The sequence below is a fragment of the Schistocerca gregaria genome, chromosome 5 (assembly GCF_023897955.1).
Source record: "Schistocerca gregaria isolate iqSchGreg1 chromosome 5, iqSchGreg1.2, whole genome shotgun sequence".
Lineage (NCBI taxonomy): Eukaryota > Metazoa > Arthropoda > Insecta > Orthoptera > Acrididae > Schistocerca > Schistocerca gregaria.
Genome location: NC_064924.1, coordinates 554,112,897 through 554,130,230, shown reverse-complemented (window position 1 = coordinate 554,130,230; position 17,334 = coordinate 554,112,897).

Sequence of the window (17,334 nt, the reverse complement as noted above, 5' to 3'; positions counted from 1 at the left end):
GCAAGATGTAGGAGACAAGTGAAATACCCTCAGACTTCTAGAAGAATTTAGTAATTCCAGTTCCAAAGGAAGCAGTTGCTGACGGGTATGAAAATTACCGAACAATGAGTTTAGTAAGTCATGGTTGCTAACTAACACAGATTCCTTACAGAAGAATGGAAAAACTGGTAGAAGCAGATATCTGGAAAGATCAGTTTGGATCAGAAGAAATGTAGGAATATGCGAGGCAATACTGAGCCTACGACTTATCGTAGAAGATACACTAAGGAAATGGGAACCTACATGTATAGCATTTGTAGACTTAGAGAAAGCTTTTGACAGAGTGGACAGGAATATTCTCTTTGAAGTCTGAAAGTAGTAGGAGTAAAATACTGACAGCGAAACGCTATTTGCAACTTGCACAGAAACCAGACGGCAGTTATAAGACTTGAAGAGCATGGAAGGGAAGAAAAAAGAGATTGAGGAGGGGTTACAGGGTATTCCCAGTGCAATTCGACTTGTACGTTGAGCAAGCATTAAAAGAAACCAAGGGGCAATCTGGAAGTTGAATTAAAGTTCTGGGAGAAGAAATAAAAGACTCTGAGGTTTCCTGACGACATTGTGGGTCTGTCAGAGACGGCGAAAGATTTCGATGAGCAATTGATCCGAACGATAGTGCCTTGGAACGATGGACGTCAACAGAAGTAAAACAAAGCTAATGGGACGTGGTCGAATAAGATTAGGCGAAGCTTTGGGAATTAGATTGGGAAATGAGACACAAGAAGTAGCAGATAACTTTTTCTATTTAGGCAGCAAAATAAATAATGATAGTCGCAGTAGAGCGGATTTAAAACTGGCTGCAGTAAGAAAGCATTTCTGAAGAAACGAATTTGTTAACATTTAATACAAATTTATCCGTAAGCGCTAAGTAATCTAGTCCACCTTTTCAGCTGAGTAGTCAGCGTAGATGGGTGCTATTCTGTGGACCCTGCTTTGATTCCTGGATTTTTCCTTGGTGGGAGGACCGGTATGGTGTGCACTCAACCTTGTGATGCCATCTGAGGAGCAACTTGACTGAATAGTAGAGGACCAAGGACTGGAAAGTCGGCAAAACTAACGCGATAGCGGTCTGCTGAGCACAATTATTTATTTATTTACAATTCTAGTTCAGTAAGACCAAATTGAGGAGCAAATCTCCAAGGTCATGGAATGTGTCAGTATATCAAATTGCAACATAAAAGTAATAACGGATAAAATAAAATGTTTATGAACCCAAGAAAGTCAATCCATAAGTTTAAGTAAACACAATCAACAATATAACAGAAGAATCAGCTTAATTTTTCAAGAAACTTCTCAATAGAATAGAAGGGTTGACCCATGAGGAAACTCTTGAGTTTCGATTTGAAAGCGAGTGGATTACTGCCTAGATTTATGAATTCTTGTGGTAGCTTACTGAAAATGGAAGTAGCAGTATACTGCACACCTTTCTACACGAGAGTGAAGGAAGTTCGATTCAAAAGCAGATTGGATTTCTGCCGAGCACCAACTGAGTGAAGGCTGCTAATTCTTGGGAATAAGCTGACGTTGTTAACAAGAAACGACAGTAAAGTATATATATATTGAGAGGTCAACGTCAAAATGCCCAGATTAATGAACAGGAATTGACAAGAGGTTCGTGAATTGTTGTTAGAACTTTCATTTCTGAGCCAAAAATATATTTTTAGATTGGGAAGAATTACTCCAAAATACAGTACCACACGACATAAGCAAATGAAAATAAACAAAGTAGAGTAATTTTCATGTCAAACGGTCACTTACTTCAGGTACCATTTTAATAGTAAAAATGGCAGCATTAAGTCTTTGAACAAGATTCTGAACGTGGGCTTTCCACGACCGTTTACTATCTGTATGAACACCTAGAAATTTGAATTGTTCCATTTCACCAGTATATGCCCATTTTGTCAAAATTAAAACGTCGATTTTTGTTGAATTGTGTGTTAGAAACTGTGAAAACTAAGTGTTACTGTGATTTATTTTTAGTTTATTTTCTACAAGCTGTGCACTTATGTCCTGAACTGCACTATTTGAAACAGAGCCATTGTTGCACACAACATTCTTTACTACTCGGCTAGTGTGAACAGCAAACAGAAATATTTTAGAATTACCCATAATACTAGAGGGCATATCATTTATATAAATAAGGAACAGGGGTGGCCCCAACACAGATCCCTGAGGCACCCCCCATTTGACTGTACCCCACTCTGGCCCCGCGTCACAGCCATTCTCAACACTGTGAATAACGACCTTTTACTGTCTGTTGTTAAAGTAAGAGGTGAACCAGTTGTGAACTACTCCCTGAATTGCAACTGTCTGGAGCAATATTTTGTGCTCAACACAACCAAATGCCTTAGTTAAATGAAAAACAAGTACGCCTAGCGTTCGAAACCTTTTGTTTAATCCATCCAGTACCTCACAGATAAAAGAGAATCTAGCATTTTCAGTTGTTAAACGACTTCTAAAGCCGAACTGTACACTTAATAGCAAATTATGTGATATAAAATAATCAATTATCCTTACGTACTCAGCGTACTTTAGCCAACACTGATGACATAGAAATAGGTCTAAAATTGTCTGCATTATCCCTGTCTCTCGTTTATAAAGCGGCTTTACTACTGAGTACTTGAATCGTTCAGGAAACAGAGCATCGCTGAAGGAAAAATTAGAAATATGGTAAGTACAGAGTAACATGTGCAGCTCGGTACCTTAATATTCTGGTGGGCACCCCGTCATATCCATTAGTCTTCAGTGATTTAATTATTGACTCAATCTGTATTACAGAGGAGTATTTCAGACATCAATCTCGGAAATGCATTTTGCAAGATAGTTGTATGATTCCCTGTAGAAACTAAATTGGAGTAACTTCCCTACATATTTTTTAATTATGTGTGACATTTGCTTGAATACGAAAGCTTTTAGTGTTCAAATTTGTGCATCATGGTCTGAAAGTCAATGCTTAGAAAGTGACTGTTAGATACTGTACATATATCTGACTTATTGGTAACAGAAATATTTTTACTAAGAAGTGACTTTATATCATCGAACTTGTGCTGCTCACCAAACACTTCCTTCACAACTGACCAAATGGTTTTAATTTTATCCTGTAAATTAGCTGTTCTATTTCTGCACTACATACTCTTTGCTTCTTAATAACATTTTAAGCGCCTTACAATACTGTCTGTAATGGGCTATTGTAGCTTGATTGTGACTATTTCTAACATTCTGACATAATTCCCGCTTTGTTTTACATGATATCCTTATCCCACTAGTCAGCCACCCAGTCTGCCTTTTACTGCTAGTACCCCGTTTGGAACGCTCTAATGGAAAGCAACTCTCAAAGAGCATGAGAAATGTGTTAAGGAATACATTGTATTTGTCATCTACATTAGCGGCACTATAAACATCCTGCCACTCTTGTTCCTTAACGACATTTTAAAAACTCATTACCACCATTAGGTTAACTTTCCTATATATTTTGATATTATATGTGACATTTGCTTGAGTACAAAAGTTTTTAGTGTAAAAATTTGTGCATCGTGGTCTCAAAGGCCATTAACCCTTTACTAACAGAATGCCCTTGTAGTAATGGAGAACGAATAAACATATTATCTATGGCTGTGCTACTGTTTCCTTGCAAGCTAGTTGGGAAAAACACAGTCTGCATCAGATCAAATGAGTTTAGGAGACCTACCAACATCCTTTTTCTTGAACAGTCGTGTACAAAATTAATACTGAAGTCACCACATACAACAAATTTTTGCTGCTTCCTATAAAGTGATCCAAGAACCCCCTCTAGCTTGAGAAGAAATGCTTTGAAATCAGAGTTAGGGCACCTATAAACAACAACAATTAGAAGTTTAGTTTCACTAAATTCAAGTGCCCCTGCACAACATTCAGATATCTGTTCAGTGCAGTGCCGTGATACGTCTATGGACTGTTTTTTACGGACATGGCCACTCCCCCCTCCCCAAGGAACTCCTTGGAATTCCCAGCCAACTAATCTGTATCCTTGTAAAGGAAGCCTCTAAATTGTCGAATTATTTAGGAGGTGTTCCGATAGACCAGCAGTGTCATAGTCATCATCTAGAAGCAGTTCACTAACTTTATCTCCAATACCTCTTTTATTTTGACCAAATACACTAATTCCTTCACTACTTGGATACCCGACCTCCTCTGAAGGTGATTCATCAGTTAGAGGGACTTCCTTGAAGCAGGCGTACCTATCAGCTGATTTCAGTCTAAAAAAAGGTGCAGCTCTAACGCCAACTATAACAGGAATTTTTCTGTGAATGATACCGCATTAGTGCCACTAGTTTGAGAAGCTATCTTTCCCAGGTCACCATCTACATCACATTCCCAGTCTCTATCAAGACTATTCCCTGCTCCACCCACAATCACTATGTAATCCTCTTTCGTAAAATTCCTACGTAAATTCCCTATGCTGTTAGTCACCGGAGCCAACCCTGCTCTAAACTTCACAATGCTGGTGACCTGGTACTCACTCCCCAACACTTCCTGCAACTGCTGGCCCACGCCTCTACCGTGAGAACTACCTAACAGCAGAACCTTCTTCTTTCTGTTAGACTTTGCAACTGGCTCAGGCCTCCTAATTGCTGAGCACTGCTGCATGTTTCCTTTACCCTTCAGATACAAGAGGCTGCTCAACTCTGACAATTGGTAAATTCTATTGCATATATGCAAAGTGTAACTGTCTGAGTACCTCCTCCTCCTAGCTGCCTTCTGCCAACTGCCAGTTCCCATTCCGCACCACCCTTCGCCCTCCTCAACCTATCTAGTTCCTCCTTTGCGCATTGTAAGTGCACCTGAGGAGCACAGATTTTACGCTCCTGTTCCTCTATCAACTTATTTCTACTACAGTTTATGCATTCCCAGGAGAGCATCTCGCTAGAATTCCCACTGACTTCCCCATTGAATTCACCCCAATGAGAAAAGTTTGAACAAATTCCACATCATAATCCACAACTCACAAAACTACGACAAAGCTCACACTTCTCACTCATGGTAAAATTTTACAATTTCAAAAAAAAAAAAAGGAAAAAAAGAATACTAATCGTCTCCGTTACCTAAGGTCAGTTACACCTGTAGAACTATTTATAGAAATAACAATAGTGGTCTCTAAATTCTCTCTCTACTAAAAAAGGAACAACTTTTATTAATGATATTAAACTACAACTAATACCAATACCAACAAAACACACAATTTATTAGCTAAAATCAAAAATTCCAGCGGCCAATAGAACTCTCAAGGAAGTTGAAAAAAGTGAATGAGAATTTTACTGAAACATTTCACTACAAGCAATAAGAAACGTGAGCTGAAAACTGCCGCACGAAATTTACTAAACGACTTGAACGCGCAGAAAACTCTAGAAAACACAGTGAGTGAACGTTTCCAAGAGTTCATTAAACCGTTATTTCGCCACAAACAACACGAGATACCGTTGAAAACTACTAAATTTAATAACTGTATTACAGTGTATGAACAACTTTGTCAGAACTTGAAGAACCGCTACAGCTGCAACTGCACGCCACGAAATGCCCCTCCTTTTACCACTTCCCATGACGCCGCCAGAAGGCAGAGGATGACAAAGCCTCCTGTGGACATTTCTCGGGCCTTCTCGGTGTGGTGAGGAGCTCGTTAAGAAATCTTTGCTGAAATTATATGTCTGGAGTGCAGCCTTATTCGAAAGAAACTGTGGGAGGTAAGCAGTTCATACAAGAAGTGAACAGAAGATTTTGAAATACGGTGCTTTGTACGAAAGCTGCAGATTAGATGGCTAGGAACCGTAACTAGTGAAGAGGTATTAAATCGAATTAGGGAAAAAGTAATTTTACGGTTCAATTTAACTACAAGAAGGAACTGCTTGGTAGGACACATTCTGAGGGATCAAGGAATCATCAACCCGATAGGATAGTGAAATGTGGAGGAGACGACGTATCACGAAGGAATTATGCAACTGGAATGGAAATCGGTATGTATGATAGACACGTAGAGAGAAATGAAGAAAAAATGCATCATTTATTCAAGAGAAAGAATTTCACAAATTGTGCAAGTCGATAACGCATTGGTGCACCTACAGCCTTTATACAAGCAGTTATTCGGCCTGGCTTTGATCGATAGGGTTGTTGGGTGTCTTCCTCAGAGACAACGTGCCAAATTCCGTCCATTTGGCGAATCAGATCGTCAAAATCCGACAGCGCTTGGATATCAGCCTAACTGTTCTCCACCATGCGGCCCGACAACCAGGAGTGATGGTTTGGGGTGCCATTTCGTTTCATAGCTGGACCCTTTTGAGTGTCACCTGCGGCCGCTTTACAGCACAGCGGTACGTCGACGATATTCTACGTCCCGTTTTGTTGCCCTTCATGACAAGCCATCCTCAGTTTACATTTCAGCAAGATAATGGCCGCCCGAATATGGCGATAGCTTCTACTGCTTGTCTCCGTGCTTGCCAAATCCTAGTCTGGCCAGCAAAGTCGTCGGATCTCTCCCCAGTTGAGAACGTTTGGAGCAATATTGGCAGGGAGCTCCAACCATCTCGGTATTCTGACCAACTGATGCACCAGTTGCTCAGCATCTGTCACGATAACCATCAGGAGGACATCCAAAAACTCTGTCAACCAATGCCAAGCCGAATAACTTCTCGCATAAAGGCTATAGGTGGACCAACGCGGTACTGACTTGCTCAATTTTTTAAGCTCTTTCTCTTGAATAAGTTATCCAACGTTTCTAAAATAGTAATCATTTGTCTGTCTGTACATGTACATCACACCTACCGATTTCAGTCTCATCACTTCGTGGTACGTCGGTTTTTATGCCTTGGAGAGTAGTTTGAGACTCCGACTATGAAACGTCCCCTAAGAACAATTTATACACGACTGTGCTTAAGCTGAGACACAATATTTTTAACGCAACGCAATCTGACTTCCAAAAATCCCTACGAAAGAATGGCCCTGACTAACATTAAACTATACGTTTCACAAATCACTTACCTCACAAAAATCTTCGTTACTCAATCTACTGCAATACAGCAAGCGCCACTACTGCCAGCTAAATAAAAGATTCAAACTACTGAAGGCGCTAACTACTAATAGGCATAGTTAGCAAATGAAAGATTTTAATACAGAACAAGCAGTGTATTTACCTTAATAGTCATAATATATATATCAGTTCGTGACACCAATTCTTACAAATTTCGAAACTCCGCCATCTCTCTCCCTACGTCCACCACTGCTGGCGGCTCACCTCCAACTGCGCAACGCTACGCGCTGTTAGCATCCAGCTGCCGCTGCCCAACACTACAATGGCAGACAACAATGCAGACTAGCCACAGACTGCGCACAGCACAGCCAGTGATTTTTCATACAGAGCGCTATGTGGCGTTACCAATAAGAAAACCTAAACAGCCTACTTACAACTGTAATTGCAGCTTACTCCTGTGATGTTAATGTCACATCTAGGTAAGTGATACTGGTTCGTTTTTCTGCCACTATCTTGTTATTATATTATTGAGGGTACTGGTCAAGTGTCCGTGGGAGGAACGCTTTGCGTTTTTCTCACTTGGAAGGTGCGCTCCCAGTGTGGCTTCAGGTACACATTTGTCAGCAGAGGGCAGCCAGTGAATCTCATTAGGAGCGCTCATCTTCCGCAGGGAGACGTGCAGTTGTTGGAGGAGTGGGGCTGGGGGCAGAGCCTGCTGAGGACAGGGGGCGACGTGCCGCCACTGCCACTTCCAGCACGATATCTCGGCCTTTGCCGCATGACCATCAAAGGACGAGAAGTTGCGGCAGTGCCCAGCTAACGTCAGAAATTTGGTCGCTTTCGCTCGAAAACTTTTGGTGTATCCAATAGAATGTGTACGTCTCTGCCACCGCACTTGGCACGAAGATGCTGACGAATCGAAGGGGCACTGCTCCAGACTGGTGCAAACTGCATATTTTTTAAATAGCCTATGTCCATCATGAATGAGGTTTTCACTCTGCAGCGGAGTGTGCGCTGATATGAAACTTCCTAGGTTTGGAATTTAGGAGACGAGATACTGGCAAAAGTAAAGCTGTGAGACCGGGCGTGAGTCGTGCTTCGGTAACTCGGATGGTAGAGCACTTGCCGGCGAAAGGCAAAGGTCCGGAGTTCGAGTCTCGGTCGGGCACACAGTTTTAATCTGCCAGAAAGTTCCTATGTCCATCATAGTTGACTTGCGGCTGTTTGCTGATGATGCTGTGGTGTACGGGTAGGTGTCGTCGTTGAGTGACTGTAGCAGGATACAAGATAACGTGTACAGGATTTGTGATTGGTGTAAAGAATGGCAGCTAACTCTAAATATAGATAAATGTAAATTAATGCAGATGAATAGGGAAAAGAATCCCGTTATGTTTGAATACTCCATTAGTGACACAGTCACGTCGATTAAATTATTGGACGTAACATTGCACATCGATATGAAGTGGGACAAGCATGTAATGACACTTGTGGGGAAGGCGGATAGTCTTCTTCGGTTCATTGGTAGAATTTTGGGAAGGTGTGGTTCATCTGAAAAGGAGACCGCTTATAAAACACTAATACGACCTATTCTTGAGTACTGCTCGAGCGTTTGGGATCCCTATCAGGTCGGATTGAGGGAGGACGTAGAAGCAATTCAGAGGCGGGCTGCTAAATTTGTTACTGGTAGGTTTGATCATCACGCGAGTGTTACGAAAATGCTTCAGGAACTCGGGTGGGAGTCTCTAGAGGAAAGAAGGCGTTCTTTTCGTGAATCGCTACTGAGGAAATTTAGAGAACCAGCATTTGAGGCTGACTTCAGTACAATTTTCCTGCCACCAACTTATATTTCGCGGAAAAACCACAAAGATAAGATAAGAGAGATTAGGGCTCGTACAGAGGCATATAGGCTATCATTTTTCCCTCTTTCTGTTTGGGAGTGGAACAGGGAGAGATGCTAGTTGTGGTACAGGGTACCCTCCGTCACGCACCTTGTGGTGGATTGTTGAGTATGTATGTAGATTTAGATGTAGATGTAGTGTAGATTTAAGTTTCAAGATTCTTTAATTGCCCTATAATTTCCCAACTGTTAAGCACCCACTAATAATAAAATAATTCGTAGTTCGTCTTAGTTTGTTTTCTCACTGTGGTGGTGTTGTCATTCTGCACAGTAGCCAAGTGGACAAACTGAGCGATTAATTATTTATTACTCAGTGAAGGTAACGAACATTGTACACACTTGTCTTGCATGATTATAGATTTCTTCACTGACCAGGGGAGTTGTGCCGATTACCCCCTGCAGATAACTTTGCTGTGTGTTCTTTCACGATAATTTGTCTAATGATCTCACATTATTCAGACGTAATATGCAATTACTATTTGTAGCAATGGCAGAACCTAACTCAGGTCAAGGACAAAATGCCCTCTCGATCAGAGATGAGAAACACATTATAACGTGTCTGTTGCAGAGTTATAAAAGACATTCAAAAGCAGCAAGCAATACATATTTTTACTTACTTTTTGGATTATTGCTCTCAACAAACGTAGACTGTAGTCATACCATTAGGCGGTCGGTTTCTTTCTCTTTGTATCAGCATGTGGAACTGGTGATTTTGTGAACTAATTTTAAAACAAAGGAAAGAGACAATCCACACCCTTGGAGTTTTCCTCACACTGCTTTTGCGTGCAGTCAAACTTAGGCGCACCTAAGCATGTTTCAGCTCCCACCAAACACGCTCGACCTCGACAGAATCATTTCAGAGAGATAGCTAACACATAAAGACAGTAAAATAATAAGCTTTTCACTAATCGACATAAAATCATATTTTTCGTTCAGTCTTTGTTACAATAATTTGAAATTCTAAAAATTAGTATCATAATATGAAATAATTATTTCAAGCACTTCAATTTCATATTGTGTAAAAAAAATACTTTAAAATTATTTACATGTGGTTTTGGACGGGACGGAATTAAACGCATCATTGTCATTTACACCAATTTAACCTGGAAAGTAAATCTATAATGATTTGTCACAGTTTTTCATACTAAAATTATAAATTGAACTTATTGATACCAAGCTATAACATAAAATTAAGAAGCCGGCCAGAGTGGCCAAGCGGTTCTAGGCGCTTCAGTCTGGAACTGCGCGACCGCTACGATCGCAGGTTCGAATCCTGCCTCGGGCATGGATGTGTGTGATGTCCTTAGGTTAGTTAGATTTAAGTAGTTCTAAGTTCTAGGGGACTGATGACCTCAGATGTTAAATCCCATAGTGCTCAGAGCCATTTGAACCATTTTTGAACCATAAAATTAAGATACCGATACTTGAAACGAGCTCTCATACCTTAAATAGTATTACAATGCTAGTCGGATTTGGAAGGAGCGGGTACATCTTCCAGTCCGACGGACCTAACGTAAGAATTGCTGTGTTTGCCTGCAGTCGATTCCTCGTTTCAGCCGTACAAGGCCTCACTCTTTAACGACAACGGTGAGGGTAAGGTGTTAAAACACAGCAGGAAAGGGAAAAAGGGCGCCGTGTATCGTTAGGTGCGGTGCTTTACCGCCGTGTAGCCGTCTGACGTGGCGTCCTACACGCATTATCTGAGATTCCCGCCCCGCCGTCCAGCGCCGTTGCCGCGTCATTAATCTTGCCTTGTAAACACAACGCAACGCCCGCTGTCTCCTCGTTCACTGTCGCCATCCGTGGCGACGCGCGCGCGCGCGCGCGCGCGCACACACACACACACACACACACACACACACACACAGCAAAGAGATCAAGCTCCGAACTTTACGTAATCCTACTGAAGCTTCCTCGTCGATGGAACGGCAACAAGAGTCTTAACCTTTTACCATTCGTTACTAGATGACTTTTGAGAGAGAAAAAAATCTGTTTCACTTTAAGTGGAAAAAGGAGCTTGCATCAGCATTGTTATTTCGGTCGCAGATCCTGTGACGAGTGGACGGTGGGCATGGAAAGTTATGCTACTGTGGAAGGTATTGGTTCTGTGTCCACTATGTTTATCGTAATAGCTTACCCGCACTCCTACGTTCTGATTCATAATTAGACCTACTCTTGCACTGCCACTACTTGATTTTTAATTGATTGACTGATTTTGGGGAGGGACCAAACAGCGATATCATCGGTCCCATCGGATCAGGGAAGGATGGGGAAGGAAGTCGGCCATGTCCTTCCAAAGGAACCATCCATTCATATGCCTTAAGCGATTTAGGGAAATCACGGAAAACCTAAATCACTATGGCCGGATGCGGGTTTGAACCACCGTCCTCCCTAATGCAAGTCCAGTGTGCTAATCACGGCACCACCTAGCTCGGTACAATCATGTTCTTCCTTGCTACCACACATCACTTATTCTCCGTATATATAACTTCAACCGACTTATTTCATTTTTGATCCGCTAATCTCTCTACCCGTTTAAAGAATCTTACATTCCGCGCTCCAACCTATGGAAATTAGCGTTGTTTTTCTCGATGACAGCATCCTTCTTGATTATCCACTCCTAGAGATCCGAATGGGGGACTTTTTTCTGTCTCCGAAATATTTTACCCAAAAGGATCAACATTTAGCTACAAGGTAAAGTGGAATGGCCTCAGGATAAATGTCAGATCTGGCTTGTCCTCGCTTTCAGCTGTTTGCAGTATCATTGTAGCAAGGCCATGTTGGCTCGTGTTACGAAGTCAGACCAGTGAAGCAGCGACTACTGAAAGGGTTGCTGCACCTCTTCTAAGTCTTTACTTTCTGTTGGGTTCTCTACAGGCAACCCTTAGTACTACCGTCTTTATCGCTGAGGCGCACAAGTCATTCCATCTCATCATTGCCATGGCTCTTGGGAAAGGGGGGAGGGGAAGGGTGGGGGCGACGTTTTCCCTTTATTGATGCATAATACTACATTCAGTGCAATGCTTCTAATGCTTGTCAATGCAGTAAGGTTTTGTATGCTTCCAATGATTGGAAATCAATGTCAGATAGGCCTACTAGGGATGGCTTTTATTCCTCGCGGTCTGCAATATTTCGATTCGCAGTGAATATTCTCTAATGTAAAGTTGAAATACACTACTCAAGTAAGCGAATATTATAAAAATTTTGAATATACTGTAAGAGGTCCTTGAATAATGAATTTATTGCTAGCGCACTCGAGCAGATGTAATTTCGATGGATTGCTAATGCGCCGCCTGTGATATATAAGCTGTAAGAGAATCTCAGACCAAAGACCAGTGTTGACTGCAGTAGGAACTGTGTAGCAGTAGTAGTGGTAGTAGCGAAAACTCGTGTGTATGCAGTTGGCTGGGGCGGTCGTCGGGAGTGATGGCGGTGCCTGAGCGTTGTAGTACAAGGTAAAAGCAGCCTCGCGTATATGTAGTATTGTTGTATCAAGTCCCATGTAAATGTTTTAAAAAATCTCTTAATAATAATCTTTCTCATAAAAAGTAACTTTTGACAATCATTCATCTCAATTTAATGAATTTACTAATTTTTTCCAATCCATGGTCATCCCGATTATTGTACAGAAAAATCAGTTGTTTCCTTTTAAACATGAAAAATCTATCGGCCAGCATTGCACTGGGCTGTGCCAGAAAAATTTCTTATAGGAGCAGATATATACGCGTTATCCGGCGACTTCATTGAGGTAAGAATTTTCGATTTATTCAGTATGATCTTTCAGGGCCATGACGTAGCACTGCTGACGTCCAAATTTAATAGTTTAGATTCACAGTTAGTTCATTATTGAAAGGCTAAAAGTAAGCCACAATTTTATTGAGAAGTTAGTCACGTTATTATTGCGAGGTTAAGGAATAATAAACTGTTGGATAGCTACACTGAATGTGAATGTTATACTTATTTTTAACTGTTCGGAGGTTACACTAAATGTAAATGCAACATACTTTTTTTTACTGTAGGGAGGTTGCAATACTAAAGACATACTGTATTTTCTTAAAAAAAATACGTGCTTAACTTGTAACGTAACTGATGGCATCGAAGTTCCATTACAGAAAATTTATTAACGAGTTATACTTCACTGCGGAAGTGTATCTTTTCTGTTTCTATTTCGCATTCGTTGTCTTGCTCATGCGGAGGCTGGCGGGGGGGGGGGGGGGGGGGTGAGGGGGAGGTGGGACGCACGTATTCTGTATGTGCAACGAGACGTCTCGAATGCATTACGCACTGCGTGCCTCTTGGGCTCAAACAAGGGAATACTGGCGAAACTGTAACAACGCGAGGAGAAGCGAGCGCCTGAGAGCTTTTGTGTCTGCATTTAGCGCTAAGTGCAAAGATGATACGGAACATTGTAAGGCAATACTGACGGAGTTAATTCTCTTTGCAAGACTTACCAAAGATTTCTGAAAGAAAGCGTGACTGTCACTCCAGCTTTAGAAATTTTTCCTCATTCAAGTCAGGTGTCGCCCAGCAGAACCCCGCGACGCATCGATGAGAATAGCGCCTCGTAAGATAAACAGTTCTACACAAAGAAGATGATGTGTATTTTTATTTCTGTCCGCGTTCATGTCAGGCCAAAGTCCGTGGCCTGCGATTTCATTAACAAAAAAAAAAAAAAGAAAAAAATGGCTCTGAGCACTATGGGACTCAACTGCTGTGGTCATTAGTACCCTAGAACTTAGAACTACTTAAACCTAACTAACCTAAAGACATCACACACATCCACGCCCGAGGCAGGATTCGAACCTGCGACCGTAGCAGCCTAGAACCGCGAGACCACCGCGGCCGGCATTTCATTAACAGTATTCCTAGAGATGTAGCTGGAGTAAAGTAGGCCTACCTGTGAATACTGTCCTGCCTGACGAGAATTTACATTCGGAAGTTTAGCGGAAGAGACAACACACTTCTGGCGCTCATAACGACTCACGCAATGCAGCACAAGACCGTGTCAATGGTCACAAAGTGGTAACTCCTACTGATCGTAAGCTGGAGACTCGAAGGCATCAGAAGCTTAGGTTGGAAACTCTTGTTAGCTTAACTGAATGAATACATGACAATATATAAAACTTTTGTATTGCCAATATACAGTATATACGAGGGTTGGAACTTAAATAGTGGCAACTATTTATTCACAACCGATACAAAAGAGTTACATGTTTGCACCTCTAACTGTTCTTCAAAGTAGTCACCAGCGTTGTGTACAACCCGTTGCCAGCGATGTGGAAGGCGTAGTACACCGTTAGCAAAGCCTGTTCTGTTAGATGGTGCGAATGGAGCGCCGGCCGGAGTGACCGTGCGGTTCTAGGCGCTACAGTGTGGAACTGAGCGACCGCTTTGGTCGCAGGTTCGAATCCTGCCTCGGGCATGGATGTGTGTTATGTCCTTAGGTTAGTTAGGTTTAATTAGTTCTAAGTTCTAGGCTACTGATGACCTCAGAAGTTAAGTCGCATAGTGCTCAGAGCCATTTTTTGCGAATGGAGCGGTCTACTGCTGTCGAAGCTCTGGAACAGTTCTTTCATTTTCGGAATCAAATCAGAGTCACAAGTTCTTAAGCCGGGGGAGTATGGTGGATGGTACAGTACTTCCCAGTCCCATCGACCGAACAGAGCAGCCACAGCTTGCGATGTATGCGCCCGCGCATTGTCGTGCAAAATGATGTGTGGGTTGCGTAGAAGGTGTCGCCGCTTCTTTCGCAAAGCTGATCTTAGGTAATGCTCCAAAAAATAAAGAGTAATACTGTGCATTGACGGTCTGCCGTGGAAGAACATAATGCGTTAGAATAACACCATCAGCGTCGTATATCAGAATCACCATAACTTTCAAAACTAGACATGATTGTTTGAATGGGATTTCCGCGATCCTTCTTTAAATAAAAATATGGAATTTCAGTCTTTGATCGCTATTTTTTATTTTCAATAACCGGCTTCAGGCTAGCTGCCCATCTTCAGATCATATATTGCAGTTACAGAGTAACTTGTCAGTTCTGTACTGACAAGTTACTCTGTAACTGCAATATGTGATCGAAGATGGGCAGGTAGCCTGAAACCGGCCATTGAGAATAAAAAATAGCGATCAAAGACTGAAATGCCATATTTTTACCACAACTTTCACCATACTGGGACTCTGACGCATTTCCGACTTCCGCGGTGACCCATAATGACGCCATTCGTTGGATTGGTGTTTCAGTTTTGGCTCCTACGATGTGGATGCGAAGCACAGTCGTATGCGCTAATCCGGTTTCAGCCGGCCGCGGTGGTCTAGCGGTTCTAGGCGCGCAGTCCGGAACCGCGCGACTGCTACGTTCGCAGGTTCGAATCCTGCTTCGGGCATGGATGTTTGTGATGTCCTTAGGTTAGTTAGGTTTAAGTAGTTCTAAGTTCTAGGGGACTGATGACCACAGATGTTAAGTCGCATAGTGCTCAGAGCCATTTGAACCATTTGAATCAGGTTTCGTGGGCGAGCTCACGAATCATGTGGCGTCGACCACTGTCCACTAACGCGGCAACCGCATGCACTTCTTCTTCAGGGACGTTAGGACGGATTGCACGATACATGTCTGCCACAGTTTGCCGACCTTCGTTGAAGGCTTTTACCCAACGTGCCACTGTTCTGTACGGCAATGCCGATTCCTCACACGCCTCTTGAAGTTCATGATGACACTGTCGTGCTGTACGACCTCTGGCATACTCAATCTTGATCCAGCTCCATTGTTCCTGTTTCGAAAACATAGTGACACCGATACGTTAGACCGCTCGCTCACAAGTGGCTGTGTTTTCCTCGACTGTGCGCACGCCGGTGACGTGGGACGGACGAGTCCATTTGCTCAGAGGTAAGGTAGGGATGTCAACAACGTGTGGTATCAGCGACAATAGTAGAGTCCATTGCATAGTGTCTCCACAGCAGTGTTGCCACTATTTAAGTTCCAACCTACGTATGCTATATTGGAAGTGGTTGTTTCAAGGAAAGTACTCATCACTGGTGACAGTGCACCTTCACTGGCCCATTTAGTGAAAGTGGATTACTGATTCCAATTCTGTCAAACAATATACATTGACTAGGGCTAGTGCACTATCACTTCACAGCCAAGAAGTAAGGAATGTGAAGCCGGACGTTGTAGCCAAGCGGTTCTAGGCGCTTCAGTCTGGAACCGCGCGGCCGCTACGGTCGCAGGTTCGAATCCTGCCTCGGGCATGGATGTGTGTGATGTCATTAGGTTATTTAGGTTTAAGTAGTTCTAAGTTAACCTCACATGTTAAGTCCCATAGTGCGCAGACCCAAGGAATGTGAACCACGGCTGTAATAAAAAAAAAACAGTCGTACTTCGAAAGTTGCAATTATCACCTGTAGTTTGTTGTAGCTGTAGCAGCAGTGGCATATCGTATCGTCCCTTCCATAACTATTTAAAAACAATTTATAACCGTGCGTATAGTTGGCTCAGCACACCATCTCTCGTCGCAATTCGGTAGAAGCCATGGGCCGTTGTCTCGAAGACGACACCCAAGATCGACCTAGCATCTCCTCTTCCTCTGGAACTGGAACTCTCGCAGTACAGCCCTTTTCCACAGTTGGAGAGCAGCGATCTACATCTACATCTACATCTACATCCGTACTCCGCAAGCCACCTGACGGTGTGTGGCGGAGGGTACCCTGAGTACCTCTATCGGTTCTCCCTTCTATTCCAGTCTCGTATTGTACGTGGAAAGAAGGATTGTCGGTAGGCTTCTGTGTGGGCTCTAATCTCTCTGATTTTGTCCTCATGGTCTCTTCGCGAGATATACGTAGGAGGGAGCAATATACTGCTTGACTCTTCGGTGAAGGTATGTTCTCGAAACTTTAACAAAAGCCCGTACCGAGCTACTGAGCGTCTCTCCTGCAGAGTCTTCCACTGGAGTTTATCTATCATCTCCGTAACGCTTTCGCAATTACTAAATGATCCTGTAACGAAGCGCGCTGCTCTCCGTTGGATCTTCTCTATCTCTTCTATCAACCCTACCTGGTGCGGATCCCACACTGCTGAGCAGTATTCAAGCATTGGGCGAACAAGCGTACTGTAACCTACTTTCTTTGTTGTCGGATTGCATTTCCTTAGGATTCTTCCAATGAATCTCAGTCTGGCATCTGCTTTACCGACGATCAACTTCATATGATCATTCCATTTTAAATCACTCCTAATGCGTACTCCCAGATAATTTATGGAATTAACTGCTTCCAGTTGCTGACCTGCTATTTTGTAGCTAAATGATAAGGGACCTATCTTTCTATGTATTCGCATCACATTACACTTCGCTACATTGAGATTCAATTGCCATTCCGTGCACCATGCGTCAATTCGCTGCAGATCCTC